At 45.1% G+C, this 27,785-nt stretch overlaps 1 pseudogene; it reads right to left on the reverse strand.

Annotated features, from left to right (window-relative positions):
* Positions 1 to 6,871: 6,871 nt before the first annotated feature.
* On the reverse strand, positions 6,872 to 9,887 carry LOC101397839 (potassium-transporting ATPase alpha chain 2 pseudogene; annotated as a pseudogene).
* Positions 9,888 to 27,785: the final 17,898 nt, after the last annotated feature.

Consider the following 27,785-nt stretch of genomic DNA (forward strand, 5'->3'; position numbering starts at 1 on the left):
GCTGCCGGATTGACAACCTTGGAAACCGGACTCTTCTGTCTGTCCCACAAACAGGTATCGCCTTCGAGCGGCAAGCGGAGGCAGAACATGGTGTCCAAGGCCGACTCTGATTTTCCACGGTTTGGGGTGGGTGCAAGAGGGTGAGGGAACTTTTGGAGAGTCCAGAGACATGATGTCTGCAGGCAAAAATTAATAATGATTGTGAAAAATCAGCCACCTGCATTAACTTTCCCCTTAATAAGATGTTTGTCAAGTTAAGTAGCTGAAAAATGATCTTTGAAATGATTTCGGTTCTAACTCGTTCATCACTCTGAGGCTGCCCTCCAAGGATGGAGTTGATGAAAAACAAAAGCTGTATTCAGGCCATAAGTAATAGAGACAGAAGAGCTCATGCTCATGAGCCCAACTCTTACTCCTCCTTCCCGTCATGCACTGGAAAATCTGGTGAATTTGGTGCTAGAATTTCAAATGGATTGTCTTAATTACTCCTTATAGCAAGGAGAAAGACTATAGCAACAAAAGTAGCTACGGTTTATTAAGTGCCTACTATGTGCCGGAGGTTTTATATGTATAATCTCTAGTCCCCAAAATAATCTTGTGAAGGAGGTGTTATTACCTTCATTTATAGGTGAAGAGTCTGAACACTGAGTATACGAGAAGTTGTCACCAGCTCAAGTTTACTTGACTCAGAAATGTTGAGGCTGGGATCCAGGTGGTTCATTCTGACTCCAAGTCAAGAATTCTCTCTACCACGCAGCTCTGGGCAGACTCTTGCGTTCCCATCCTCCCCAGATCCAAGTAGGACCACGGAGGAGAGATGCCCACTGCTCACCCAGCTCTCGGCCCCTTCACTGCACAATTCCTGGCCAGAACCCGTTGTTTTGGTCTACTACATGGCTGGGAGAAGGAGTGAATTAACTTGTCTCCCAGACCTAGGAAAGGTAAGGGTGGTTGGGAAGAGGGATGAGATGGGAAGGACCAGGGGTTGAGTTGGGAGGTGAGAAGTTAGCTGTGTTGGTTTATAGAACTGTTTACAGATGTTTCTCAAGGTAAGGGGAATGTTTACTTTGCCATTCCCGTGTTCTCAGAGATGACTAAGGCCTGGTCTAGGAAAATCTTTAAAAAAAAATTTATAGGTATTAAAAGTTTCTGATTTCTCTGGCAAAGACTGATTGACAGGGGCCTAGTCAGACCCACCCACTATCTTGGTTGTAAGAGAAAAGCATTTCAGAACTACTCAGTTGCCCTTCTACCCAACACGGGTGGTCTTGGTGTCCCCAAAGAATTTTGGGGAAATTTCCTCTTACAGGCTCAACATGGCTGAGAGGAGTCAAAGAGCCTTGGGAGACATCGAAATGTGAAGCCGTTAGCCAGAAAGATGTCCTGGGCCAGGAGCTCAGAGACAGCGACTGGAAACGGTTCCATATCTAGAATCGGGGGGGAGCTTTACCACAAGGAGACAAACTCCTCAACGCTTGCTGATGGTCTCTTCTCCCAGGTCACCACGGCCCCCATCTGGCTTGCATCCAGCTCCCCCATACGGCCCTGCCTGCAGCTTTCTCGACACCAACCCCAGCATTCTGTTCTATGTCTAGTCCTATTTCCCAGCCCCAGATGTCCCATTTCACTAGCCTCAGATGACCACAGTCCCCTTAGGTAGTGGTGATAGAGAGAGTAGATTCAGGGACAGTAAAATAAGAATAATACTCCCCAGAGGGTGCAGTCTATACCAGGCACTACGCAAGGTGCTTTGCCCACATTAACGCTAATCCTCTGCAGAGAATATCCATTTTACCAAGATTCAGAGAGGTTAAGTGACTTGCTCAGGATCACACAGCTAGCAACAGAGTCAGACTCCAAATTCAGGCCTGACAGACTTCAGAACCCACAGCAAAGAGGACAGAGAAAAAGCAGTCTTTCTAGTCATGAACACCAACATCGCTGCTTGGTCGTTCCTGTTCTTGGTGTGCTCTGCAGGATTCCAAGTGCTGGGTGTTGTTAGCCCCAGATGGGGAAGCAAAAGCATAGAGAGGTTGAGTGAAATATCTCCAGTCCCAAACAGGTCAACAGATGAACCTGAAACAGCCTGTGGGTGGTCCATTAATTTATGACCTCTTTGCAAAAACTGCCAAGAGAGTCAACTAATTGCGTGAAAAATATCTACTCAGGGAAACACATCAGTCAAACTGATAAAGATGTCAAACCTCAAGACGCATGTCTGTCTAGTGGGCCAAGTGGTGAGAAATGTGGGTGGGTGGTGTCTCAGGACGCTGGCCAGGGTGACGTTCATTTTCATAGGATCACAGAATCCAGAGTTGGGAGGGATCTGGAAGCTCAGATGGTCTGGCCCTCTACTGCATCCCTGATAAGTGGTTTCCCAGCCTCTGCCCGGATACACACATTTCCAGGGGATATGAATTCCGCTTCTGGACATTTCTGATTTCCTGGATGTTGGATCAGTAGAAGCAGAACTTCAATACTCTCAGCCTGAGATGTTATGAGTGCAGCTGAGGTCACCACAAGAGTCAGACACAGTGGGAATGCTGAAGGGTCCAGCCACTTTGGGAAACGGTTTGGCCATTTCTTATAAAGTTAAATACGTGCTTACCATAACGGCCTGGCAATCCCGCTCCTAGATATTTACCCAAAGACACTGTATGTCCACACTGAAAGTGGTACGCAAATACTTCATTTGTAATCATCAAAAACTGGAAACAACCCAAACATCGACAACAACAGTCCATTGCTTGGCAGTTGGATAAACGAACTGTGGTGTGCCCATATCTGGAATCCTTCCAGTGCAGCAAGAAGAAAGAACATACGAACATACAACATCATGGCTAAATCTTAGGTGCCTCATCTAAGGGAAAGAAACCAGACTCAAAGGGCTGCGTATGTTATGATTTCATTTATATGCCCTTCTGGAAGAGGCAGCAAACAGAATGCATATATATAGGGACAAAGCAGATTGGTGGTTGCCAAGGGTTAGAGGTGGAAGCAAGGTATTGACTACAAAGAGGCATGAGGGAATGTTTCGGGTGAAGGGAGTGCTCTGTATCTTGATTGTGGGGGCGATTTTGCAACTGTATGCACTTGTGAAAATTTATTAAATTGTATATTTTAAGGGGTAAATTTTAAATCTGACTTTAGAAAAATATAAAAAAAGGTGCAGACACGAAATCTGATAGTTGGATGGCCTCCGTCTGTGTAGCTGCAAAAGTTTGGTCCTCATGTTACTGATGGTAAAGAGAGGGCCCCTCCGCTCCTCTGGAAATCTACAAGGGCTGCCTCACAGGGTGCCTGAATCCATGCAGACACTGCCGGAACCTGGGACGCTGCCTCTTCTGGGCCAGTAATTCTGATGTTCCGGCAGCTCTGTCCCAGGCTCTGTCTCTGCAGCTGCATGTGGTCTGTAGCCCGCGTCAAGGCCTTTCCACCCCAGGCCACTGATGTGCTCCCTGCTGCTCCAAGCTACTTGATCATCATTCTTTTTCTGCCAAGACAGCAATAGTTTCCTTTTCTTGGTGGTCTACTCCGTTGTGGTTCTCTCTGAAGAATCGCTCGAGTCCTTAGATGTCGTGGCTCTTTCAGTGTTCACACAAGGCCCTTTGCTTTCTACACACATGTCACCAAAGTGCCTGGGACTGGGGCAGATTTAAAGCAGGGCCACCACCTCGCTGTTCCAGAACCTTCACTCTCACCCTAGACGCCCAGACCTGGGGGCTCATCCAGCTCTCTGATGGTTTTCTGCCCCCATTGCAGATTCTCCTTCGCTTCTCCCCTTGAAATTTGGCTTCTCTTGGCATGTTCTACCCCCAAACCCTAAATTCACCATGCCAGTTTCTATGTCTGAACCCCAAGTTTGGCCATGGTTCAGTTTCTTTCCCCAGGACATTCCAACATCCCATGCACATCAGTGCTGTAAATAAATTTGGGGGTTGAGGAAGCTGGGAGAGTACCTAACTTCAGATGTTTGAAAGAGCTCAATTCTAGCTTTGGTCTAAAACCCTTTTCCATAATGAAGATGTTTTTGCCTTCTAGAAGCTTCTGTCTATGGTCCCTATTCCTCTCCTCTACCAAGGAGTCAAGGAAATCTTATGCCTCTTCTAGGAGATGGGTCTTCAGCTATTTGAGGGCAACAATCGTGTCTTTCTGGAATCTTTTATCCAGGCTGCCTTAGCAAGATGCCACATCTGCTGGGGAGAATGCATCTGGAGTCCTGAATTGAGATGCAGATCCTGCATGTAAGAAGGACATAGAAAAAAGAGAGGGAGAGGTGGTCAGAAGGGAACAAGAAGAGGTTCCCACACCAAGTTGCAGCTCTGGACCCACGCCATGCTCTGGACCCCACCATCCTCTGGACCCACCCCATGCTCTGGACCCACACCACGCTTTGGACCTGCCTTTCCTTCTCATGCAGAAACGTCTAGAGAAACAACCTGTCACTACCATGTCATTATCGAGCAAAATAATTCCTTCCCATCAGGGAATCCGGAGTGAAATGATCCTGCCCACGAAGGTTCTCTGTGAAGTGATGGGCGTGTTTTTGAATAAATTATTTCTATTTTTTGGCCCGAAAGTGGATTCAGCATCTCCTAGGAGTATCAGCTTGGGCTGGATTCTGTGTAGAAGCCCAGAGGGAGGAAAAGTCCTGGTTTTAATGGAAGAAACACCCCAGACACGTGGGGAAAAGACCTGAAAACAAAAACAGAAAAGCATAATGTACCCAGCCCTCCTCAAATGCATGGGAGTTGGCACGCCATGTGGTTCTGGTGCTCAATCAAGGTTGAAACATAACCCAAACATTGGCGAGTCCGTGGGCCGACTCCCTACATTTCTGGAATGGTCTTACTGAGAATTAGAAATACAATTTATCGACCAGAATTCCCTCTTGCCTTTACCACAGAGGCTGCCTCTTCTGTCTTGTATTGGACCAGACCCACCACATTCTGAGCACAGATGGAGACCCCCTTTCCTCTCTCTCCGGAACTCTTTCTGGGGAGGGCCCCGTATTTACTTGGAAGAAATATTTTGAGTCACCATGGGTGGAGGGGAACACCCAAGGGTATGCTCAAGTAACAAAAGATGCCTTCGGAGCTGCTGTGTGCAGGACGAGGAGGGGAATTTTTGTTTCTCCTCTTCCTGACAGAAGAGTGAGGAGATAACAAAGGAGAAAGAGGTGAGGGGGGTGCCAGAGACCTTGGAGACAATCCTGACTCCTGAAAGTTTTAATGTAAGTTATTAAAATCACCAAATGCTGGTGGGAATGGACTTAGGATTGAGTGTGTTAGAGAAGGGGCTAAATATTATGCTAAACTTGAGTGGTAGAGGCCAGAGACTGCGGCAGGGATGCAGGAACTGAAAGTCTGAGCCTGAGTTAACATTCGTTTCCTTGTTTATTTTTCCCGTTGGACTTGAACTCCTTCCTTGGGCGGCTCCATCTTTGCATGTCCAGTGCCTGGCACACTGCCTAAAACAGAAGGCCCTCAGTCAACGTTGTTTAAAAGAAAGGAGGTTGGAAAGATAGGCAGTTAAATCTTCTAATTTTGCAAGTCATAAAGGGTAAAAGATAATTGAGAATGTTCCAGAATCGTCAAAGTCCCAATATTGACTTGTAAAGTCTTCTGATTCATTCAAAGGAAAATGGGATCAGTTACACTTTTCTTTAAGTGTGGCCCCCTTATCTTGACACTGCTTGTTCTTTAGGTCTGGCCCAGATGCACCTCCTCCTTAAAGCCTCTTCTGTGCCCCTAACTGGGCATCATGGTACGTGGTCTAGAATCGCAGAAAATTAGAATTGGGGAGGGACGCCAGAAGTCACTTACAGATAGCCTGATCCCTGGACCTTTCTTATGTCACTTAATACTTTCTATCTTTGTTTTATAAAATGTCTTTTACTTTAAAACGAGGTCTCTCTGGGCCTGTCAACATAGCTGTGTGGTCCACACATGAATAAACCTAAGTCAAAGCATAAAACATGATTGGCATAATGTCAGGGCTGGAAAATGCTTTGCAAATGTTTTACAAGAAATAGATATTACTATTTCAAACCACAATGGCTTCCTGGTAAATGAAAGACCCTTTTGTTCAGTTGAGCCCGTGGAGTTAGGATATGCAAAGTGGACTTGGAGTTCAGTTTTGGAGCGAGAGTTGGAGGAAGCCAAACTGGTGTTCTAGTGGTAGGAATGAAGGGCAGTCTGGGAGGGAGGAGAAGAGGTGAGATGGAATGAGGTAATACAAAAATGGACTAGTGAGATGGCCAGAGGTGGGGGTGAGAAGTGACATGGCAGGACACACCATGGCAATATCCGAGAGTCAAAATGGCAGATATCCATGTTCCTATGATGTAACCCTGCCCCTACCTCCGTTTCCTGCAAACCTTGAGGTGAATTTTTGAGCTAAATGATCAATTTCCCCAAGAAGCCACAGAAATCTTGGGGAGGACATTGGATCTTCAATACTACGTAGAGTAGAGGTTTGAGGAATCCTATCTAGAGCTTAAGAGCAGGACGACCCCACCAGATATCTGGGGTCCACGAGACTATCTAATATCATGGAAACCTATGTAAATACAAATAGGTTTTTCTTCCCTACATCATCACTTTGAAATTCTTATACCTGTATTTTGAAGCGGGAGATGGAGATAGAGATAAAAATCACACATAAACAGTCAAATCTCAGCTATAAAGTACAAAACATCAATTGGGTGCCTTTCATGGAGTTTTAGTCTTTCTTTGGTATAAATTTTGATGGTATCATTTTTGCACAAGAGATCTCAAGATCGTCACCAATGTGAAGTTGGGAGACTTGGGTAAAAATATAGTGTTAGCAATACATTATCCCCACAGCTTCCACAGTAAAGTCTGGCTTTTCACATGCCATTATACACCCAAAGATGAGTGGCATGTGGCATGTACACAGACCAATCCTGAGCCAGGGGCATAGTGAAATTCAGGGCTGTGACACTTTCAAGGTCATAGGAGAGGATTAATGCTTTGGTAAGCTATGAGGCAATTCCTACCCAGATGCCTTTATTTTAGAAAAGACCTTGCTGGAAGATGAAATTTCTCCAAGTTTTCCTTATGATCAGATATGCTATTTGCTCCATCAAAATGCCAATGAGAGTGGCTGTGTAGCCTGTCCACACTAGGTATTTCTTCTGATACTTTGTCCATTCTTTTCCATAGCTGTCTTCCCAGTCATTCACGCTGTCTTTTCCCCATTGTCCCTGAGGTTAATAAGAGTGCTTGGTCCAAATACCCACTGTGCATAAATAGTGACATAAACAACAAAAGATCCCAGGGCTTGCACGAGGCCAATGTGCAGGCAGGTGTATATGGCAAGTGGCTTGTTCACCAGTCTGTCCATCTTCTTGTGGTGAGGCTTCTGGTTCATAATGTTACTTTCAGCTTTCTCATAAGATAAAGCAATGAGGGAATTATGTCTGTGCCCAAGTTGATGAACAAGATGGGAATGATGCCAATGGGCAGGGCGAGCCCAACAGTAATGTAAATCAAAAAAGGACAAAGCTCAGCAATGTTCTAGGTCAGAGTGTAAGCATATCCTTCTTTAGGTTGTCAAAGATTAGGCGGCCTTCCTCTACCTGGGACTAGAGAACCAAAGATGTCATTGTCATTCAGTAAGACTGTGAGGCCTGCATTTTAGGCTGCATCAGAACCTGCTACCCCCATGGCAATCCCAATATCTGCCTTCTTTAGAGCTGGAGAATCATTAACTCCATCCACTGTCACAACAACAACTGCAACGTGCCTTTGACAGCCCATCATGATGATCAGCTTCTGCTGGGGAGATGTCTGAGCAAAGATGATTTCCGAGTGATTGGTTCAGGCCTCATCCAGGTGCTCCTGACTTATGTCCTTCAGCTCCATACTGGTCACCATGGCGACTTTAGCAGCCTACCTGTTAACTTCCTCCATAGCAGTGATGAGGCATTTTTCAACGTCTTCCACTTTCTCATTGTTGGCTGAAATGATGCCTACACTCTTGGCAATAGCTTTGGCCATGAATGGACAACACCTCTAGCCATAACAACTTTGATCCCAGCACTCTGGCACAGTGGACTGAAGGGTACCGATCACCGACAAGAGCTCACAAAACAGAAGTTGGAGGTGGAAAAGGTCATGGTATCTATCAAATGAATAGGTTTCTGGGAACTTGATTGCTTGCAGGTAGAGATGAGAGAAACCCAGAATGTGGCTCCCACAGGTCACCTAGCTCCATGCATGCTCTGTGAAAGGCCTTAGCTGTGCCCTTGTCCAGAGGCTGCTCTAGGACATTGATAATGATGGTGCTGCACTTCTCTAAGATCTTCTTGGGCCGCCTTCATCATCATGAGGAAGCATTTGTCATTGGGGTCCATCTGTCTCATGCATGGGGAGCTGAAATTTGTTGGTAGAATCAAAAGGGATTTCAGGCACTTTGCAGTTTCATTTCGTAATTTGCATCACATCACTCAAAATGACCTCTGAGAATTTCCAAGGGCAGTTTCCGAGGCATCTCCAACCACAACTTTCTTGATGATGGGAATACTTCCCTGTACTGGTTTGAACTCAACTTGGTTACACAGTGTTATTATCTTGAGTAAGGAGGCTCAGATTCCAGAGCTTCAGGAGAAGAGTTGGTGTGTCTGCTCTTCATGTGTGTCAGCCACTTAGATCTGATTGCCAAACCACATGCGGGCCCTGTTGTGAGTTCGAGAGTCAATGTTTTCAGAGCAAATGGTAGCGGTGGAACTGAAGGTTGCCACAATTTCCAGGTTCTTCACCAGGCCATCCATTTTTCTTCTTCTCAGTCATTCATTTTTCTGTCATTAATGGAGTGTCAGTGACAATGACCAGGAGACCCTCAGGTACATGGGCCACAGTGATGCCACTAAGGAAGATGGCAGAGTCCAAGACATACTTTATGGACACTGTGATGATGAAGAAAAGGATGCTGGTGAGGCAGCCACTCCTGCCACAGTACAAAGTGCTCAATCTCAATCGCAAGGGGTGCCTTCTCACTTCCAGTTCCTGAAGCCAGTGAGGCAATCTGCCCAGTGATGGTGCCATTGCCTGTGTTGGAGACTGTGCCAGTTGCTGTGCCTTTTACATACATTGTAGAAGACAAGCCAGTGCTCTTTGTTTCAAGGGGATTGCCATGAGTAAAGTCACAGGAGCAGGACTGGGGCTCAGACTTCCCAGTGAGAGATCAGATATCTACCCTACCTCCCTGAGAAGTCAGTCACCTGAGAGCCATAGGAATTTGGTCTCCTCCCTTAGTTTCCACTATGTCTCAGAGCATCAATTGCTCCGCAGGGATCATGTTCTCCTTTGCATCTCAGATGACAAGAGCTCGGAGAGGAATCATTTACTGAGTGTGACCATGATGTTGGTGCTTTTCACCTCTTGGTAATAAGCAAAGAGCCCCACAAGCAGAACAAGCACAGAACCCAAATACACACTGTCTAGGGATGCAGACTTATCATTGGTCACTGGATCCCAGATGCAACCCAGCACAGGACAGCTCAGTCCACAGGAGGATGGAGAACCTTGAACCGTCTGTTGAGGAATTTGATGATCTCTGATGTTTCTTTGAGAGGCCTGAGGGTGCTGGGGCTGTCCTGAGCCGGGAGCTCTGTATTTCTCCTGCTGGAGTGACTCGTACGTCATTTGGACCATGGTTCTCCGCCAATTCCTTATTGCTCAATTTCTGATCCCTCAGGTTAACTCTTTCTTGTCTTCCTCTTTCTAGTGATTCTTTGAGTTCCAAGCAGTCATTCTTTGGGCCCCTGTACTTCGTGCCACCCCCTTTGGGTGTTTTCTCTATGTCTCAGGTCCACTGAGCTCCGCAGAGTAAATTTTTGGCATTGTCTTGCCCGTGATGCTGTTGACATGAGTGCTGGCGGACTGAAGCTGGTTACAGGGTCCTGCGCCATAGGAGGCCACAGTTCCAAGGTGTGAGCCATACTAAGGACCTGGAACCCAGGGGTCCAGCTGCGGGAGCTTGAGGTGGGGGAGCTGAAGGGCAGTCTCAGCCTGGACCCTGTGCTGGCATCTGGCTGCCCAGTGGGTTCAGTGCCTGCTCCAAGCTTTCTATCTTATTTCTGTTCATTTTTTATCTACTCTACCAGATTGAAAGCCTCCCGAGGACGGAGCCTGTGTTTGTTTCATCACTGTATTCTCATTACATGGGAATTCAAAATACATATTTCTTGAGTGACTAAATGACCTCACAATTTGGGGCCTGTGGGGTTGTGGCCGTCACTTGACAAAGCAATGTAGCCACTGACTGGAAGAGATAAAGCCTGCAGGTGTGGTGTGGGCTTCACAAAGTGAGGAGCTTGAACCAGGTCAGCGGTTCTCAAGTGGAGCCCCTGGAAATCCTTGCAGGGAATGAGGCATGCAAGTCCGTCCGAGCCTCAGTTTCTGCATCTGTCAAGTCAGGATGAAAGTAGGGGAATGACAGTGCTTACCTCTTGGGGTTGTTAGGATTAAATGAGATAATGCATATAGTACACTTAGAACTATTCCTGGTGCTTACCAAGCACTCAAATTTAGTTATTAACATTAATATTACAATAAGTAATCACAATAAAAAAGTAATGCCTCATAGAGACTGTAGCTCTGTTTCCTTCGATTTGTCAACTATTAACTGCCTACGATGCACGAGACACTGTGGAGGAGGAAAAACATTTGCCTGATTGTGACTTAGCAATTCAAGGTGGTCAACCACCAGCATTATCATCACTGTCCCTGCAGACGGGGTGCTCATGACAGCTCGTGCTGACATTCTTGGTAGTTATTGACTTTGGAAGGTTCATAGAGTGGTCTTTCAGCCATATTCTCAGGAGAAATAAATATATGCATCACCCTTTATGGAGCTCTTTGAAGGAGGAGAACTCATCTTACTCATCTCATTATCCTGTGTATATGGAACAGGGCTTGACACACAGGGGGTGCTAAATACACTTACTGAATGAATGAATGAATCCTATTCATGGAAGCATTGACATTGGACATTGGTTCAAAATAATCCAGAATCAGTGGTGGTTTAGCAGTGATGGAACTGAATCCAAGAGCTTCCTTAGAGACCTTTCCATACTCAGAAGTTCCTATTATGTTATGGAGAATTCTGTAACCCAAGACCCTGTCCCCACTGGAAACCACTCGAGATTTGGATCTAGCAGCTGCATCCACAGTGAGGGGAGAGTTAACCACCAGACTTATCCTAATGAAAAGTCATTCAAACTGGGATTTGGAGGGATATAGTCTGATGTAACCCTCATCATCTTCATCAGCAGTGTCATGATCAATTTTAAGAGTCGAGCTGATGTGGCTTATCAAGGGACCTTAGATGTTATGACGCCATGGCCTGGCTTGATCCCCTTGGCCAAAGCAAAGAGTTGGGTGGGTAGCTTGGCTCCCTCAACAGCCTGCCTGGGCCACTCTGGTGGTATGTGTCAGGGCAGCAAGAATGCATTGCCTAAGCTAGGAACGTGGACTGTCTCTGAGAGCTGGAGGAGGAGGGGAATGGAGGGAGGGAGCGCTGATTCTGATGGTGGAACAAGAGAACAGATTGTCCAGAAGGACATGTAAACAGTCCTTGGCTCCAGCTTGCCTGCTGTTATCCACGGTTACTCACAGTCAGTCTATGTTGGGTATTGTTCTGGGGCAGAGAAAGCCAAATCTGGAGCAGGTGACAGGGCACATTCCAGATCTAGCATGCAGAGGTGTAAACTTGGCCTTGGAATGAAGTGGGTATGGCCGGGGATGCCATGACTCTAAGGGAGGCCCCTACACTTAATCTTTGGAAAGAGGTCTACTCACCCCAGGGATATCTTCAGAGCCCATCTTCTCCAAGAGACATCCTGATTTGAAGGAAGAACACCAGAAGTCCTGTCTTCTCCCCATCCTAACCTTTCCCCATCTGGGCAAAAAAGGACCACCAATAATCTCATTCCTGTTTCTTTGGTGGTTGCTAATTAATTTTAGCATATGAAACATTTTTAATAAGAATAGATTCACCTCACTGCCTTGGAATTTGAGCTTGGAAGGCAGAGCCTTAGGGCTTTGAAGTTTTTTGTAGAAAAGACAGTGCTGTAGGGGCTCCTCTGTTACCCAGCACCCTTCCCACTGGAGAAAACTAAACTGCCTCTCCAGGTGACTCATCTCACAGGTGATAAAGTGGCTGTGGTCTAAGCCTCTGGCGCAGTGGGCTTGAAAGTATGAAGAATATGTTATTTTCCCTCTTTGCTCAGCCATCCTCACCTTCTGACATTCTTAGAATATCCCAGGCTTTTTCCTGCCTAGTGACTTCACTTCCCTGGTCTTTGCATGACTGGCTCTTTTTCATTCTTCAGATTCCTGCTCAAGGGCAGCTTGTCAGATGCTTGACCACTTAATGTCTAAAATAGGTTCTTCAGCTCTACCTCCCCCTCAAAATGCGCTAGGACAGCCCTCTAGTTCTTTCCTTTATGGTCCTCTTCACAACTCTCATTCATCTATGCGTTATTCACTTGTTCATTGTCTTCAGAGTGTGAGCTGTATTTTGGGGGCACAGGACAGACCTGGCATACTTAAAATATCTAAGTCTCTATCATGTATGCTTTAGTACTTTGGTAAGTTCTGGGGATATGAGTTGGACACAGTCTCTTAAAGCTTAAGGTCTAGCTGGGAAGAGAGAAAATTTGTCAGTAGCGCCTGTGATAAGTGCTTTGAGAGAGGGAGGGCAGGGAGCTGCTGGAGAGACACCCCAACGGGTCTGCAGAAGTTAGAGGAGGCTTTCTCCTGGAAAATATAAGAACTGAGACCGAAGAAAGTAGAAATTAGCTGAAGAAAGAGGGAAAGAGTTCTGGGTGGAAGGGATAGCATGTGCAAAGGCCTGGTATTTCTGAGGTATTTCTGAGGACCTAGAAGCTGTTTAGTAAGTACAAGAGGGTGAGCACCAAGAAGTGAGGATGGGGACACAGCAGCGGCCAGAGCACAGCATGGTGCAGCCATCCTAAATTTGGATTTTATTCTGTAGGCAATGGAGAGCTACTGAGGAGTTTTAAGTAGAGAGAGGCGTGATCAAATGTTCGCTTTGAAGGATAACTCTGCTTTGTGCGGAGCAAGGAGTTGGAGGGGCAAGACAGAAGAAAGTGTCAGATTGTGAGGGGTATACTGGGGGTCCAGGAGAGCAAAGATAGAAGCCTGGACTAGGAAGGTGGCTGTGGGGATGGAGAGCAGGGAATGGTTCCTTAGTATTTAGGGGTAGGTCTAAAGGTAGATGATTGACTACAGGAGAAAGGAGCGGAGGATTGGAGTGCTTAGTGAGGCTTGCATGGAGATAAGGACTTGGGCACCTGTGTGGGTGGTGATGATCATCACGGAGACGGAAAGGCTGGAGGAGGAGAGGTACCAAGCACATCACCACTTTTGGGCCATCCCTGCTTTTCTCTTCCCCTTGGGAAATTCCGAGTGTCCCGGATACCGAGAATAAGTGCCGTCTCCTCCTTGATGTTTCCCTGAACCCTCCTCTGAACTGTAGCAACTGGCCCACACCCTTTCCCACATGTATACATTGCTCTGAATTATTTCATCCGTTAGTCTTGTCTTTCCAACTAGGCTATGTGCTCCTTGGTAGCAGAACCATTTGTCCCAGCGACCCCCACAGGGCTCAGTACATAGCAGGTGTTCAATCCTTGGGGACTGTATTAGTCACGGTTCTCCAGAGAAACAGAACCAATGGGATGTGTCTATATATAGAAAGAGATTTATTACAAGGAATTGGCTCATGCCATTATGGAGGCTGGAAAGTCCAAAATCTGCAGAATGGGCTGGCAGGCTGGAGACCCAGGAGGAGCTGACGGTGCAGATGGAGGCTGCAGGCAGCCTGCTGGAGATTTTCTCTTACTTGGGGAGGCTGCTCTTTTTGTTCTATTCACACCTTCAACTGATTGAGTGAGGCCCACACACATGGCGGAGGGCAATCTACTTACTCGAAATCTACTGATTTAAATATTTATTTCATCCAAAGACACCCTTTGAGTTGACACATAAAATTCACCATGGCAGGGACTGTATGAATGATTTTACAGAAATCATAATCATGCTTTTAGGCTAAGTGGGTGGTCGGGTTGGCAAGGCTGTGACTTCTTGGATTTCACAGGCACATATGTTGAAGTTGAAAGAGAATGCCTGGGCCCAGAGAGGTGATGTGGTTTTCCCAAGGTCACCCAGCAAGGTAGTGCCAGAGCCAGGAGTGAAACCCAGGTCTATAGACATCCAGGTTTGTGTTTTTCCTACTACGTCGCACAAGGGACAGCTTGAGCTTGTGTGTGTGTGTGAGCACATGTGTGCCTCCCTGTCAAGAGGCCAAGATACCTCATTGGAGCTGTGACTTCTAATTTTTAATTTGTAGATTATAAAACACGAAGAGAGGAGATATTTTTCCCCAGCTGTGTATTCTTTGTCAGCGAGCTTCTAAAAACATCAGTTTGGGCTGGAATACAGGGAAAGTATGACAACTTAGGACTTCATCAAAAATAACCAGTTCCAGGTCACTGAACAGAGGCAGCCTCAGGCCTGGGAGCCCCAGACAGTCTGATCTGGGTTTTTGTGGTCATCACGAGTCCTGAGGGCAAGGTGGAAACCTGTCAAGTTGACAGAGACGGGAAAGATTGAGGATCCAAAGTAGAAGGGTGGGAGTCACTCAAGGCCAGAGGTACGCCCCAGTCACCAGGCCCCACACAGGCCCCAAATCGAGAGTTCCAGCCTGGGATGAGTTTGGAATTTCTAGTTAAGCATAAGGAAATTAGGAAGACCATGGAATTTAGACCAGAATACCTGGGACACAGTCTGGATTGGGGAACAGCCTGTTAAACTCTCCTCCAGAGTAACTGGTGTGCAATGATTGAGCCCTGAGTCTAAGTGCCTTGGGTTTAATCTATCTGTCTCTGTTTCTCCATCTCTCTTTCTCTTTCTCTCTCTCATGGGCTGGAAAATGCTGGCTCACATGTGCTGCTCCTTGGTAGCGTCAGAGGTCTGCACGTGAGGGTAAACAGCAACAGGAGTCTGGCTTCTCAGGCGACTCTCTCTGGTCCCCTAGAAACTCTCTGGCCAACCAACAGAATTCTAAGCTGGTGGCCTCTCCTTTCACAAAGCCTTTGATGCAGCAAAGTTTATGAAGATATATACAGACAACCCTTGGAGGATGCTGTAACAGGATTTGGTCTCATAGTTTCAGTATTTGTCAAGGCAGGAGAATCAGATACCAGTTATGGTCCACATGATGCCAACCACTCAGACGGAAAAGAACAATCTGTTTGTCACTTTGGCCCACTGACATTCCAGAGAACAGCAAATCCCCAACTTTCAGAATCTGTGACATGATAGTGATTGGATTCATTGTGCTTTCTTTCCCCTAACACTGCTGCACGGCCAGATTTCATCTTCTTAGCTAAAGAAGATGAAATCTTTGTAGAAAAGAGCTTGGAACCCCACAGTGTCACATGGGAGGACCAGGGAGTCAGTGCAATTGCAGCCACCTTGTCACAGACTCCAGACCCACAGGCCATGCCTCGAGTGCCGCATTTCAGAGACCACCTAATGGATAGATACCAAGACCCTGGATGGTGGGGAGTATGGAACCTGAAATTTTCAAGAGTGTGGTGAATGTTTGGAGCTCTAATCCAAACATGATCACTTCACATATATGAGCCAGAGCATCACGGAAAACAAGATTGGAATCACAATGGGAAGAGTGCAAAGGTCTCGGCAGCGAGAGAGGCAGGCCTGGCCAGCAGGCCAGTGCTGCAGACAAGCAAAAAAGAAAACATCAAGACTTTAATGGGAGGAGTTGGAGGACGGGTTGGTCTTCTTTCCCACTGTTCTGTTTCCATCCACAGAATTACTCAATAATTGGATGAAAGGAATTCCGTAGATGTTATGAATTTGGAATTTTAGGAAAAAATATGATAAGACTCCTTGTAAATTTCAACTTGAGATGGGTGCGGATTATTTTGGGCAGCACTGCAATCAGTTCGCTCCTGGAGAAATGGCCGGAGGTCGGAGGGAGGGGTGGTTGCAGCTGCAATGTTGGTCACCAATATTGGTGTGTGTGGACTGGCTGGATATTTGCAGCCTGAACCACTGAAGAGCATGGAGCTTCATCTCTGCCCAATCTCCTCTCCACACCATGTGTGGATTCCGGAATAGGAAGGGCTGGTGGACAGCAGCAAAGATTCCAGGACAGAACTTTCTAGACTTAGAGATCTTTTCTTGGTGGGAAGAGACAGGAACTTTAAGTCCAGCCTGGAACCACACAATCAAATACATCTGTGAGACATGAATCCTAAATACAAATATTTGAGCATTAGGAAGAAAGCTGGAAAAAATTAACGCTGAGAAAGACCTGGGGCAGGAAGGGGAACTGCAAATTTGTTTCGTGCTTGCCCTTGAGTTACCACTGGCTGACCCAGGGCTGAGGGATGAGGAGTGCCGGATGGGAGGTGGGGCAAAGAGGTGGTTGTTTAGGAGAAGCCAGTACTATTTAGGGCTGTGAACGAAAACAGCTGCAGGTCATGGGGAAGGGCAGTCAGTGACCTTCTTGTAGACGATGACAAGACCATAGCCATAAAGAACTTAGAGACAAGAGTTTGTGTCCCAAGAGTGACAGATTCTGGAAGAGGTTCAAAGAGAAGAGGGTCTGAAAACTCAGCAGGAGGTTGGTTTAGCATCACTACTGAGCTCTTTCTGTTTTGCTAAGGAATAGTATTTTAGGATTTGCTGGTGGTCTGCACAGCATAAAAAAGGGAAAGCTGCAGGGGCCGGCCCGGTGGCATAGCGGTTAAGTTCGCATGCCCCGCTTTGGTGGCCCGGGCTTCGCAGGTTCGGATCCCGGGTGCGGACTGAGACACTGCTTGTCAAGCTGTGCTGTGGCGGCGTCCCATATAAAGTGGAGGAAGGTGGGCATGGATGTTAGCCCAGGGCCAGTCTTCCTCACAAAAAAAACAGGGGGCGGGGAACTGCAGAAAAAATCATGGCAGAGAAAGAGACGCAAATGTTGTCAGAGTAAAGAATAAAGAAGTGAGAACTAGAAGGCTTCTCAGAGCCTGTCTTGTCTACTCTTTCAACGTCCAGAAGGATGGTGACATTCAGGTTAGAGAGAGGAGTGGTTCTGGCTTCCAGGGTTTTCTTGGGTTTTCTGCTGCAGAATGAAATAAGGGAAGAGACTTACGTTAGGTTCAAGACTGTCCTCACTGCTTATGGCGCTAGCTTGACCAATGACTCTTTTGGGGATGGAAAAAAGGTGAAAAGCTAGAGGTTGGGTAAATGTTGAATTAGCGCAAACATCAGAAAGGGTATTTTCGGACATGCTTGGGTGGGTTACTGGAGCAATCCTGAGTGATCTTTCAAGACTTCATTTTTTCCCTTAGGGGCCACAAGACGTCCACAGGTGGAAGGACAATTTGAGGAAGGGTGGGTGGGAGAATAGGTTGACACTGTTGGAAAGAGAAGGGAGAGCTGATCTCCACTATGAATATCTTTTGGGGTCTTACCTCAAGAAATGCCTTTTTTGAGATCTTTTCTGCTCCCTGGAAATGTGGGGTTTCCCTCACCTACTTCTCATAGGTTCTGTGGGGTGTTTTGCCTTCAGAGAGATCTGGAGGCTGGCAGATGTTGTTCCATCTAGAAGACCCTACTAACAACCCTAGTTGTGTTAGCTAGATTGAGTCCTGACTCTACTACCTGCCAAAGGGCTGAGCTGGATGCTGAAGATCACAGCGGATGTGGTTAAAAGCAAAGATTCTAAGACCCCCCCTCCCAGAGATCTCGCATCAGAAATTCAGGTGTGGGGCCTGCAATCAATATTTAGAAAAAAGCTTTCCTGATGAGCCTGATGTGTAGTGGGATTAGAAACCCCTCTGTCTCTGGTCATTGCTCAGAGGTGGGTCCTTACCTTCTAGAAGTTTTTGATATAAGACGGATAGCATTGACTTAACATCTGTAGTACTCTCGGACCATTGTAAGTAATGGCAGTAAATGTTGAACAAATACATAAGATTTATATATACGTTGTTTAGAACTCAAAGATAAATATATTTGTGTTACTGGAGTGTCACAATCAATCTAGACAATGACAAAATATGTAGGCATTTAATTGAAACATGCCTTCTCTTTTAGTCTGCACAAGGTGATCTTCCTACCACCACCTTCTTGTTTTTCTCAATTTTTAAAGTGGTTTCTACGGCACAGAGTCATAAGCCCTGTGCAGGGTGTAAAGGTTCCTTGGGGAGAAGCAAGATGTCAGAACACTGTGACGAATGGGATTTTTCAGGTTGTGTTGTTGTCTGTGTGTGTGTGTGCGCACACCTGTGTCACATTGGATAGGTTTCTAGATGTTTAATTGAAATGCCCTTACACCCAGCATGTAGTCTAAGAAACGCGTCAAATGGATGAGGCTGCCAACAACAGGTAGTGAAACTTTCAGAATCTAGTGATGGAATTAAATTGACAACACGGTCATGACAGAGAGGAGGCCAATGGAAGAAATGGAGAAGGGGGTCTCGTCCGTCATGGCCTTCACCTGTGGGTGGGATGGATTGGTTGTTTCAAGAAGGCAAGGAGTGAGTCACTTTAAAGCACCTCTATCGCTTCTGTGGATTCCTACAGAGAAAATTGATCTTGTCGTCTCAAACAGGTTAGCAAGTCACCAGAGCAGCTTCCCCGAAGCTGGAGGCAGTCTTTGCTGCACACCAGATATTTGCTTGAAAAACAGAACAAACCCCTGGAGAATGTTGAAAGAGAGGGGTGCGGCCAACGCCTTTGGCTGACAGCACATTCAGAAGAGCTAAGAAAACAAGGGTATAAACTCTAAAAATCTTTTAGGTTTCATTTACTCAGGCAAAAAGGAGTCGGGACTATAGCAATTAACTAAGTTTGATGAATAGATATAGCTGACCTGGCAAAAATCAGACCCGCAAGCTCTTTTTTCTTTAACGGTAGACTACACGGTCTTTACCATTCTCCTCCAACCCACCCGTCCTCTAACACACACAGACACACGGAGACACACAGGCACACACACACACACATTCCTTTTCTGCCTGTGAAAACTCGGTTTTACTTTCTCATCTGATTTACTTGTCTTCCAGTTCAGGGAACTATATACATTGAATTTCATTGTTCCCCAATTATTTCATGCAAGAAAATCTTATCTTTCTGAGAACCAATGCTGTATATTATGCTTCTACCTCCTTTTCTTTTCTTTTTTCCTTTTTTCCTTTTTTCCCTCCCTCCCTCCCTTCCTTCCTTCCTTCCAACCAAGGTCTGCCTGGCTAGTGCAGGCTCTGTGCTGAGCCTTCATTCATTGTTTTCTTCATTCACTAACCTCTCTTTATTAAGCATCTACTATGTGCCAGTCACTGGGCTAAGCTCTGGAGATACCAAGATAAAACAAATGCTCTCATCCTTCAGGTTGTTCATAGTCCAGCTGAGAAAATCTCAGATGCTCAGCAATCAAATTATAGACACACAATTTGTTGAATGTGACTGAATCTCTAATGTTGAGATTTACAACTTTAGAAATGGGTAAGTTGGAAAGACGTTAGAAACAGATTTTAAAACCATTGAAAAGACCAAAATGATGGGGCCAATCAAACATGGCCAAGGGGGTTTGCATGTCCCCGTTCAGCTCTCTACAGCATTCTTATAAGTCACCCAGCTTTCAGAAAGACTGGTTTCCAAAGAGGCTGGGAGACGTGTCCCACACTCCTGTGATAACTCAGACTTGGGAAACCCAGAGTGAAGGCAAGTGAAACCAACCTGACCACTTGTTCTAGCCACATGTGAATCTTACTCTGGTGAAAACTCTCTATAACTCTCCTAGGGCTTGGCATACCTTCTACAGTCAAAAGAACTTTCCTCAGACTTCCTAGTTTCTCTGACCTTTGAGAATAATTTTCTCCTTCACAGTTTAAAAAAGAGATAGAGTGAGGGGAAAAAAGGAAACAGGATAAATGAAAGAAAATATTTTAATAATTCCTTGATTGTAAAAATGAACACAATCTTCAGGGGAAATGAACATGATTCAGAGAAGGGACTGGGCATTTGGAAAAAGTGGATTTTCCCACTGAGTAAAGTCCTTGCTTACTTCAGGGAACCTCAGACGAGCCTTGGTGTAAGTAGATCACTTCGGAGTAAATTGTTTAATTTGATCTAGGGATGGAATGTACCTTGTACACCTCCTTTTTCAAGGAACTGACATATTTCCAGCTAGTAATTCAGTTTACTTAAGACGAGGACAAAACAGGTCTTGGCATTTCCAGAAAGTCTAGGATGGCAAAATTTCCCCACTCACCCCCCACAGTGTCTCTCTCTCTCTTTCACACACACACACACACACACACACACACACACACACACCCCTGTCTTCACCCATATGGGTGGGGCCTCTTGCACCAAGCTCCGGCAATTTAGATTCCCATATAGTTGTTATTGCATGAAGAAGACTGGCCCTGGGATGAAATTAGCTGGTTGAATCCTTGTCTGAAAAAGTGGCAGACGTGTCAAATACACAGTGCTCACACCTGGTGTGCAGTGAGTCCTGTCCTTCATGGATAAGGATGCTTATTTTGTGGAACTGATTTGTGTAGACCCCTCTCAGGGTAGAGGAAGAGGAGCCCCTGGTGCATTACCAATGACAGTGGATTTGAGGTTTGGAGACCTCAGGGACACCTTGGACATGGCCTATAAAAATGGATTTGGTGGCCTTATCTCTCAAAATGTGGGAAAAGAAATAATTTTAGAAAATTGATATTTTGCAGGTTATGGATAATGTAGTCTGAGGAATTCTGTTTGTCTTTCCAGTCTATGAATTGCTTCTATGTCAAGGTTTTTGGTGGGCTGTTCTCTGTTTACTAAGGAACCACCTCTCCTCCCTGAAAAGGAGAAAGTGGGCTTAAATGATAGCCAGAAGATTCAAATAAGAAACAAGAAAAAATACTCAAACTCTATCGTGAAAAAAAGGATAAAAGCACTAGATGACTCTGCTATAAATCTGTTGTTGGTTCTTGTCTTCATGTCTGTTTCATGTAGGTTAAATTTGACTTATCTTAATGTCTTCTGAAATTTTGTTGCATTGAGGTGTCCAAAAAATTGGCCATCACCTTGAACATGAAAATCCATCCCACAAATGTTTGTGTGCCTACACTGTGCCAGGCACTGAAGGAGGGATAGATAAGACCTCAGGTTTCCTTAGGTGAGTCAAATTCCTGACCTACCAATAGAGGATCCCACGGCTCAAATTATGAAACTGCCCTGTCCTATGTCCCAATCAACATATGGCTGTGGGCTTGATCCAAGAAAGAACAGGAATGTTTTCAAGGGGGAAAGAGTGTCTAGAGAGTGTTTCTTCTAAAATGCTGGATTAAATTGATCATCCACATCATCAGATCATGGTCACTATTATGATGTTTCATTTGAGCTTCCACTCTAGCCCTCCAAGATGGTGGCATGCTTTCTATGGGAAGGCAAATTGAGAAGGCCTCACCTCACCAGGGATTCCAGTTGAGCAAGCCAGTCTTGCCACTTTTCATAAAGGTGATAGGGTTAGGAATTCACCTGGGCAGGCTAGACAGTAATAAGACTCTTTAAGATATATGTCACCCCACCAGGAAACCATTAAAGTGAGGCAGGGAAAACACTCAAAGGAACAAAATCAACTTCTTCCCCAGCCTGTATTGGGGGATCTCCTTGGACTTTGTTGCTGTGGTGGGGTATGGTGTCAAAAGTGTGTGTGTGTGGGTGTGTGTGAGAGAGAAAGAGAGAAAACATTAGCGCCATGCTTTTTCTCTCAAAGATAATTCTCCTTCTTCATGTCAATCCCCAAAGAACGGGATTGGGGCTTATCCTCCAAATATTCTAGCTTCTCTTAACTGTTCACTTGCCATTCCAGAGTCTGTCTAAGTATTTCAGACTGTAAGATGAAATACACTTTATATTACTGGCTTTCTCGACATTTAGGGCAGTGTTCTCTAGCTTTTCTCAACTTCCTCTCTTTCCAGAGCAGAATTGCCCTTGGCGGACAAGTCTCTATTTCCCCAGCTCAGATGAGGAGGTGACAATGGGAACTAGGCTGGGGCTGGGGGTTGGCCCAAGGGTGGGAGAAGTGTTAGCAGAGACCCCACCAGGCTTTCCAAGGTCTTCTGCTACTCAGACATAGAGGGGGGTTGTTGCTGGGCAGGAGACCTGTGGAGGCCCCCACCTCCCCAGCTCCATGCCACTGAGCCCACTGTGGGCTCAGCCACCCATTCTGAGAGGCACTGTTGGATATGAGTAAAAGAGGGTGAAGCTTTGTGGACAAAGTATTTTTTTAGTGACTCCAGTGGGCTCTCTAATCTCTCAATAAGACTTAGTGAACCAGAAAATGCCATCCAGTATTCACAGAAAAATGCCATCAGTATTCAAGGGTCTCGACTATGTGCTCTAATGACTTGTGACCAGTGATGATGTATAAACCGAGGCCAACAGAATGGAATTGGTTTACCCATGGTCACTCTGGTTGTTAGTGGCTGAAGTCAGACCTCCAGCATCCCAGCCCAGGGCCTCTCCTCCTGCACCATGAGGCTGTGTGCTTGTGGAGTGTCCTCTCTGCAGATTTTGGGGTGGGGTCATTCTGGCTCCTGGTCTCCGTCCTGATCTAGAGAACTTTCACTCCACTTTGCTCTTCTCAGCTAGACCTTTTACATGCTCTCTTCCAGTGCTCCAGCCAACTGCTCACCCATCCTGAAACTCAGAAAAGGAAAAAGAAATCTGTGTGACCCATGGAGAATTTCGTTGCAGACAAAGCCAGCCCCAGCCCCTCCCTGCTCTGTTCCATCAGCAGTCTTGAAATCAGTTTTCTTTGGCCTGTCGTCCGTAGGATTTTCACAACTTTGGAGGTGCCCGACTCTCAGTGTCCTGCTGGGTCACCACGCCTCAGTCAGAATTTGAAATTTGCTACTGTTCCTTAAAATCTTTTTTCCAGGAGTTTGACATATCAGCTTGCCTTATCTTGCACTCAATTAGTTTTTGGCTCTGATTGTTTTTTTTTTTTTCATATTACAGTTTGAATTGGCTAACAGACCTATTGGTTTGCTCCATCACCAACTTGACGTGCTTTGGTTTTGAGTTTTAAGCAGATCCTGGCCCCAGGTAAAATTGTGAAATTGTTGAAACGTGTCTCTGGCACCCAACCCCTCCTATCTCCTGCCCTTTGCTTCCCTGAGTTTGCCCGGTGATAGCTTGGAAGTTTTTGACAAATGTAACCATTTTATCTGATTAACCGGTTACATTTGTATAGTAACAGCATTTTTAAGATAATTTAGGCGTCTTCCCATCCCTACCTCTCTTCAGTTGTGCCAGAAGTTGGTGGTCTCTAAACTTGGTTGATCATAGAATAGCTGGAGATTTTCATTCCAAATACAGATTCCCAGGCCTCAACTGGGGACAAAAGAAGGGAATCTGGGTTGGGGCCTGAGGATTGGTATTTTTTAACGAGCTCTCCTGGCAATTCTGATAATTAACCATTGACCTCCAGTTGAAAGGTTCTTTCCAACCCTGAGATTTGGTGACCCTATGATTTTACCCTCATCATAGCCCTGAGAAGAATTATAATGATAATAACAATAGCTAATATATTAAGCATTCACTAGATATCAAGTTCAGAGCTAAGCACTTTATATGAATTATCTCAGGAGTGAGGATATTCTTTTTTTTTTTTTTTTTTTGCTTGAGGAAGATTGTCCCTGAGCTAACATCTGTGCCCATCTTCCTCTGTTTTGTGTGTGGGATGCTGCCACAGCATGGCTTGATCAGCAGTGTGTAGGTCCGCGCCCGGGATCTGAACCTGCGAACCCTGGTCCGCGGAAGCAGAGTGCTGAACTTAACCACTATGCCCCTGGGCTGGCCCCAAGAGTGAGGACATTCTTAATCCCTCTTCAACAGAGAGAAATTTAAGGCTGGTGTTGATCAAGATTATCTGGTGGAGAACTGACTAGAGTCTTAAAGTTCCTGTCACTACTAGAGGAGTAAAAATTCTCCAAATTCTCCACTCTGGTTTCCAGGGTTCTTTGTGGGGCGTGGGGTCAGTGAAGGTGGTCTCAGGTCATTCGATCTACAGCCCAGCTGTGAAGTCCTTAGAACAGGGAATGTGTCTTATTCTCTTCCCTCTCCCCTTCCCCAAGACACTCCAAACATCCTGCCTGGAGAAGAGAAGACCCTTGGAGTGTGTTTGTTGAACTGGAATTATCTGTAACCCAGGTCTTCTGACTTCTAGCCCAGGGCATTTCTGCTTTTTGGGACTTAATGAACTCCAGAACCCCAAGGTATAAATTGAGAACAGGGCTTAATTTTTCATCTCGTGGATAGATGTTTGGTATTTTAAAGACTCAAATCATGCAAATTACAGAGATAATTATTTCTAATGATGAAATTTCTGGTCAAGTAGACCAGCTTTGGGAAGGTGTAGGTTGTAAATCCACATATATGTGGTCGCTTGTTTTTCAACAAATGCACCAAGGCAGTTCAATGGGGGAGGAAGGTCTGTTTGGTGAGTGGTACCGGAACAACCTCATAATAACATGGGGGATAGAAAAAGAAACTCTTGGCTGCCACCTCATACTATACACACAAGTTAATTTCAAATGGGTCATAGACTTAAATGCAGAAGCGAAAACAAATAAAACTTCTAGAAGACAACATAGGAGAATAACTTTGCAACCTCAGAATAGGCAAAGCTTTCTTAAACAGGTCATACAGTTACTAACTACAAAAAAAAAAAAAAAACTGATAAATTGGATCTCATCAAAATTGAAAAGCAAATAAATTTCTGTTCATCACAAGATACTATTAGGAAAGTGAAAATGCAAGTTATAGTATGGGAGAAAATATTTACTAAAAAACGAAATATCCAGAGCATACAAAAACTCTTACAACTCAGTTATAACAAGGCAAACAACCCAGTTAAAAAATGAGCACAAGATTGAACAGGAATTTCACAAACAAAGATATCCAATTGGCCAATAAGGTACTCAGTATTACTAGTCGTCAGGGAAATGCAAAATAAATTAATAAAGGTATTACTGTTCACATATTAGAATGGCTAAAATTAAAATGACTGACAGTACAAAGTGTTGGTGAGAGTGTGTACTTCTGGGACTCTCATGAGCTGCTGGTGAGAGGACAAAATGATGCAACCAGTTTGGAAAACAGACATTTTCTAACAAATATCAACATATACCCATTCCATGACCCAGCAATTCCACTCCTAACCATTTACCCAAGAGAAATGAAAATATTTGTCTAAGAAAGACTTGCCAGGAATGTTGCATAGCAGATTTATCGGTAAAAGCCCCAAACTGGAAACAACCCAAATGTCCCTCAACAAGAGATGAGGTAAACAAGTTGCAGTATGTTAATAACATGGACTGCTATTTAGCAATAAAAAAGTCACTGATACAAACAACAACATAGATGATTCTCAGAAATAGTATATTGAGTGAAAGAAGCCAGTCACAAAGACTTTATGTTGGATGGTTCTATGCATATGAAGTTTGAGACAAGCCAAAATGAATCTAGAGACGATAAACATCAGAAACGTGATTATCTCAGAGGGGAGGGAAGATACTATCGCGTGGGCAGGGGCATGTATAAACCGTTCCAGTTATCTATTGTCATGTGACAAACTACTCCAAAACACAGTGGCTTAAAACAACAACCAGCTCATTCTATCCCACAATTTTGTGGGTCAGGGATGCAGGCAGGGCTCGACTGCCTGATTCTTCCTTTCCACATGCACTGATGCCTTGGCTGGCGGTGAGGGTCCAAGATGGCTTCCTTGCAGATCTGACATCTTGGCGGGGCTGGTTGGAAGGCTGGGCTCAGTGGGACAGGTGACTGGAGCGCCTACATGTGGCCTCTCCACATGGTGACCTCAGGTGGTCAGACCTCTCATCAGTTGCTCAGGGCACTGAGAATGAGTGTTCAGAGAATAAGGCAGAGGCTTCATGGCCGCAACTGGCCTAACCTTGGCAGTCACGCTGGGTCCCTCCAGCTGTATTCTATGGGTCAAGGCAGTCACAAGCCTGCCCAGGTTCAGAGAGAGAGCACGTAGACCCCACCTCTCAAAAGCAAGAGTGTCCAAGAATTTGCCACCATGTTTTAAAGCTGCCCTAGGAACATTCTGGGGCTGGGGGAAATATTCTATATTTTGATTATACATTATTCTATATTTGATCTGTATATACATGAGTATGTACAAAATTATTGAGCTGTATATGTAAGGTTTGTGCACTTTATGTAAATTACACTGCAATTTAAAAAATCTGCAGAGTGCTTTACATCCATCACTGTCATTATTTTCACAACAATCCTATGAGTCAACAATTATTATCTCATTTATAGGTATCTCATTTTACTTAGTAGGTTGGCCAATATCAGACAGAATCAGGGTTCAAATCCAAGTTTGTCTGATCCCAAAGTGTCTTCTCTTTCCACAGTATCATGTGACAGGGACAAAATGGTTCATTCATTCATCCATTCATTTATTCTTCAATTAATATCTACTGAGAACCTACTGTATGTTGGGTACTGGGCTAAGAACTGGGGACAAAGAGAAGAATAACACATATCCTTGCCTTCAAGGGGCTCATGGCCTGTAAGAGGAGACAGATCTGTATATAAATGTCGTTCTACATTGTGATCAGTATTATATTCCACTGAACATGTTTTCTGAACTCCCAAATCAGGATCCCATGAAATATCTGGTACCCATGGACACAAAAGGATAGAATATTTGAATCAGAACTTGTTCTAGAAAACATACTAGTGCTAGTCATAGCAGACTATTGCATTTACAAAGTGCTAATGGGCCCAGGAGAAGGAGGCCTGGAAAAGGATGGGAACGTTGCTCAGGGCCTCCTAAGTGCCTGGCACTGTGGGAGAGCTTTACATTCATTATCTGTCCTCATCCTGACAACATCCCCAAATTAGTGTTCTTTGCTTCGTTTTGCGGGCGAGGAAACTGAGACTAGAAAAGATTAAGGAATTTTCCCTGGTCACGTAGCCAGTGGGTAGCAGAGTCTGGGTCTGAACCTAGACTGGCTGTTTATTTTGGGGCAGGGCTTGAAAAGTCATTGATTTTTTTATGCCTTCTTTTGACTTTTGTTGACCCTTGGGGGCTGCACACTTACTGTGCTCTTGCTTGTGTTTACGTCCCCCAAACTCAGTCTGACTTCCAACTGGTTATGCGAGAGCTGATCGTTAAATTTCCTCTCAACCCCCAAGTTCAGTGACAGTCATGTTGAAGGCTTGAAATCGACGATAGTGGGAATGTTCACACCACAGAAACCAGCAAATGCTGCAAATCAGGGTTTTATTTTTGAGGTGGGCGGCCGATGAAAGAGACCAGCTTCTCCAGAACACCACTGCTTAACTTCCCCAGAACCAGACTCTGAATGTCTACGCTTAGTCACGTCTACAACCTTTCGACTTCGCATTTCAGAAATGGCTTTATCCTGTTAAATTCTTGTATGTAAATTTAATTTGCTTAGATGTTATTCTGTTAAAAACATTTTTTTTTTTTGGTTTTGGGGTTTGAATTTGATTGATTTTATCGTTTACTTTTTTATTCCTTCTGCTTTTCCTCATTTTTTTTTTGTGTGTGTGTGAAGAAGATCAGCCCTGAGCTAACATCTATGCCAATCCTCCTCCTTTTTCTTTCCCCAAAGCCCCAGTAGATAGTTGTGTGTCATAGGTGCACAT

This window comes from Ceratotherium simum, chromosome 37 (assembly GCF_057802395.1).
Source record: "Ceratotherium simum simum isolate JZ-2026a chromosome 37, ASM5780239v1, whole genome shotgun sequence".
Taxonomy (NCBI): domain Eukaryota; kingdom Metazoa; phylum Chordata; class Mammalia; order Perissodactyla; family Rhinocerotidae; genus Ceratotherium; species Ceratotherium simum.